At 33.7% G+C, this 5,000-nt stretch overlaps 1 protein-coding gene across 6 annotated transcripts in view; it reads right to left on the bottom strand.

Moving 5' to 3' along the window:
* Nucleotides 1-5,000, bottom strand: part of Ptp36E (protein tyrosine phosphatase 36E) — a 208,800-nt gene that overhangs the window by 32,685 nt on the left and 171,115 nt on the right. The window lies entirely within an intron of this gene.

The raw sequence follows: 5,000 nt of genomic DNA, 5'->3' as shown, positions 1-5,000 counted from the left end.
GATTGAACTCTGGTTTATTGAAGCCTCATTCATATCCCATTGAAACCGGACTTATGCAATGATGAAGCTTGTAATATGTCTGGGTACTAGTGTTTGGTAGATTGAAGACTAGTTTATTGAAGCCTCAGTTATGTCAGATTAAAACCTGACTTAAGCAATGCTGAAGCTTGTACTATATCTAGGAACTAGTTTTTGGTATATTGAAGACTAGTTTATTAAAGCCTCAGTTATGTCAGATTGAAACCTGACTTATGCAATGCTGAAGCTTGTACTGTATCTGGGAACTAGGTCTTGGTAGATTGAAGACTGGTTTACCACAGAACAAAGTACGATCTTTGGCGTTATGAAGCCTTGAAAGCAGAAGAAAGAATGATCAAAACAATGAGATCCACTAGTCATACTTGTCAGATCTATGGAAATACAACATACATTAAAAAAAGATACATTTCTATATTTCCTTATAATCTGGATATGATTACTGCTAAAATCGAATAGGATTAATTTTCAATGAATGCTAGTGGAATTGCCATCAAGAGGAAGATCGGAAGTTGAATAATCACTGCATAGACTTTGAGTACGTATGTATATATATATATATATATATATATATATATATATATATATATATATATATATATATATATATATATATATATATATATATATATATATGTGCATATATATATATATATGCATATATATATATATATATATATATATATATATATATATATATATATCATACACACATATACTGTATGTCCTAAAAAGTAATTTTTAGTAATTTCGTTTATTTCTAGTTTTATTTCCAAACAAAAGGGGCAGGCTACGAGTGATCGATAGTGATGATTATTATAACATTTGTGTGTTTATATATATATATATATATATATATATATATATGTATATATTTATCTATATATATATATATATATATATATATATATATATATATATATATATATATATATGTATGTATATACACACACACACACACATATATATATATATATATATATATACTATATACATATATCTTTACATGTATACATATCCAAATATAATATACCGTATATATATATATATATATATATATAGAGAGAGAGAGAGAGAGAGAGAGAGAGAGAGAGAGAGAGAGAGAGAGAGGAGAGAGAGAGAGAGAGAGAGAGAGAGAGAGAGAGGGAGGGGGGGATTGAATAATTCCTAATTGGCACCAGATTTACTTCCATTACATTTATACAATAAGTGATTATTGAACCTATATATAAGAAGCATAATAACAATATAAGCTATCTCTTTAGATGTGTTTTTCAGATGCCCTGCCTTTTCTCACGACATAGGCCTACCTTCTACGGTTGGGGAAGGAAGCATGATTTAGTGTCAGCAAGTATTCCACTATGTATTTTGAGAGCAAATTATTAATACAGCAATTGATGACAAAATTGAATCTTTCAAACTTCCTTTTTCCTTCACAAGTGGTCTATAATGTTAACAATAATAACACTTGAGATTAATGAATCCTTTATTGATTAAGTGTTCATAAAAACTGCAGGTTTTATAGTTTCAGGTTGTTATTGTTAATGGAATTTGATTAGTATTATTTACACAGTTATCTACATGTCATGAAGTACTTATATGAGGTTTCTCATGGGTGTATCGCTTCGAGTACTACCAGTAACATCAAAAACAACAACAACAATAACAACAACAAACGCAGTTGTTTGTAGTCCACTGTAGGACACAGGCCTGATTCATGTCAATTTATGTCTGGGGTTTGGCCAGTTTTCATCATCACGCTATCCAGTGCGATTGGTGATGGTGGGAGATTTTCGTCTGATTGCTCACAGCAAACCAACCTAGTAAAAGTGACCCTGACTAGTACAGCTTTGCTGATCATGTCGATACGCAAACCCTTTCACAGCGTTAAGGTAAGGCCAATAATTAATTTAAGGCAATTTATTGTTTCATGCACGCTAGTATCAGTGTAATTAACCATAATAATACTGCACACTGGAATTCTGAAACAAGGCTATTATTTATCTGTAACAACTTTGATTCTACATTACATGCATATACTGTAGATTGAAGACTGGTTTATTAAAGCCTCAATTGTGTCAGTTTGAAACCTGACTTATGAGATGCAGAAGCTTGTACTATGTCTGGGAACTAGTTCTTGGTAGATTGAAGACTGATTTATTGAATTCTCAGTTATGTCAGACTGAAACCTGACTTATGCACTGCTGAAGCTTTTACTATGCCTGGGAACTAGATCTTGGTAGATTGAAAACTAGTTTATTGAAGCCTCAATTATGTCAGAATGAGATCGAAACCTGACTTATGCAATACTGAAGCTTGTACTATGTTTGGGAAGTAGTTCTTAGATTCACCATAAACTTTCTCCCTTCATATGGCAATTAATCTTCGACTTCGAACCTGATTGATTTTCCGTGTACGTCTTTTATAATTTTCTTTGAGGGAGTCACTCCGATACTTACGGAGTAAATTATCCATCGGGAAATTTATATGGAAAGCTCTTCTCTACGATTTTCCTGAATAAAAGACGTTCACAGGTTTAAAGGACGCTCGAATGGCAGAGGCAAGGGAAAGTGACGTTGCCCCATCAAGCAGGACAATGCCCCAGAGAATGACCATATATACATATGATAAGCGCCCAAACACCTTCTCTATACAAGCTAAGACCAGGATGGGCTAGGCAATGGTTGCTGATGACTCACCAGGTAGACCTTTAAACTCCCCCCAACTCCTCTTTCTTAGCTCACAAAGATGGTAAGGTTGAAGCCACTAAAGGAACTAACAAGTTTAAGCGGGATTTGAACCCTAGGCTGGTGATCACCAGTCAGGGACGGTACCAAATAGGGCACCATAACCCTTCTTGCAACGATAATTTTCTCTTTTCCAGAGGCATTGGCATATGGAGTATATAATAATGAGTATACAGTAGCTTCCTTAATGTGCAACAAATCGATTTTCATTCGGGATATGCTTTGAAAGAATGCCATTCTCTCTCTTCTGCAATCACCTTAGTAGCTTTGCTTCAAGAGATCTCAGACACTTCGCCTCCCTTCTCTTTTTTTTTTTTTTTCTAAATTCTTCGAGTTCAAGTGGCTGTTATTTTCGTAGTCCTTTTGCCTATTGAAAATTGAGTCGTATTATTTCTTACAAAAACCATTGTAATTTTGAAAACTAGAAAGGCACTCGGTAGTTTGTATATCTTCGCCAATGCCACGTTACACGATAGACAATTGAATTATTCATATTTTGGCACTAATTTCACGCAAATTGGATAAATATTTACCACGTTATAGTAAAATGACGTTCATGACATTTTTGTTACCTTGACTTAGACCTTGACCTTTGATGTAAATCCTCCCAAAATCTAACCAAATTGTCCCTGGTTCATGGCCAATCATCCCACCAAATTTCATGAGATTCGGTCAAATAGTCTTTGAGTTATGCGCATCACAAACAAACATACAAACAATTTTGAATAAATGCACGCCTAGGTAATAATGAAAACCAATGGTATGTTACGCTAATTCCGAGTCTTGTAAAGCCCGTATTTGTTAGATTCATGTCTCTTTACAGATATTATTGAGTGAAAATGATTTGGTCTTTACAAAATGTTCATAACATTTTGCATCATTAAAAAATCACTTGATTTTGATATACTTTCACGGTTCTGTTTTTATAAATATTTTGTTTACTTTGATGCAAGGGGTTTCCACATTCTTTTTGTAAAGATGCTTGGTTTGGTAGAAAAAGAATAATTACAGTATGGCAGTTTTCTAGCTGTTACAACAATCACGATTATTCCTCGCTGTTGAAGAGATATTTTATAAGAACTTTCATTCCTATTTACTTATAATTCATATGAAAAAATTCCGGGCCTAAGAATCAGAGGGTACTGGACATCACTGGATATGTACTTCATTTATCCCACACTAGTAGGCCTAATACATTACAGCTACAAAGGATGAGACTTGCCTATGATTAACGCCAGCGAAAGATTTTATCAAGCTTGTCAGTTATCAATCCAAAGAATAGAAGATACGGCATACAGGCCATAAAAAAGTGCCACATCTACCATATCAACACCTTATTTTCCATGGAAAGTCGTGGATTGTGTTAAGAATCTCCTCCAATCTGAACCCTCTGTAGCTGGACATTAGTCAAGTCTTGATGGTCAAGCTAAAAACGGTAGGGACTTGGAGGAGAGGAATTTGTTGCCATATTTTCTTACCACAACGTAAAGTTTTCCATGTGGAAGGGAAGTAATTTGGCAAGTGTGGCAACATTTTCAAGTGATGTGCCATATCTTCCCTTCTTTTCTTCCATCTTTAAGGGCTGCTTTTCTGGTCTTATACAGAATGGGAATCCTACTTTCTACAGGACCTTCACAGTCATTTTATTAAATACATTCCAAGGCATTCAGCATTTAACACTACATATTGCTCGTTTATTGTCAGATCCACATTATCGAAGCACTTAGAAACCAAGAAAGTCTCCAGTTTCCTCTTGCAAGCCTTAATACCTTCGGTCTTTCGGACGTCTAGTGGGAGGGAGCCTTGTATCAAATGACTTTGCTCAATGAATTTATGGCAGGATGAGAACCGTAGCGCTTCTGTTAATCATAGGCAACTCTCGACCCTTTGTACCCAGACTATAATATCAGGAATTTACAATAGATGTTAAATAAGCACTGTCTTTTAATTTTGGTGGTTTTACTACCATACTTCGTCCATTGAGAAAGCTTGAAATAAAGAGAGAGAGAAAAAAAACATTAAGTAAGAAATAATAGATGCATTTGAAAGGTAAATTCTTATATACTCAAAATTTGTATATTAAATGCGCTTTTCTACTCAAAATTTATATAATGGATGAGTTATGAAATTATATATATATACATATATATATATATATATATATATATATATATATATATATATATATATATATATATATATACACACACACACATA

Source organism: Palaemon carinicauda, chromosome 22, assembly GCF_036898095.1.
Source record: "Palaemon carinicauda isolate YSFRI2023 chromosome 22, ASM3689809v2, whole genome shotgun sequence".
Classification (NCBI taxonomy): domain Eukaryota; kingdom Metazoa; phylum Arthropoda; class Malacostraca; order Decapoda; family Palaemonidae; genus Palaemon; species Palaemon carinicauda.
The sequence above is the reverse complement of the archived record's forward strand: the minus strand, read 5'-3'. Positions and strand labels throughout refer to the sequence as shown.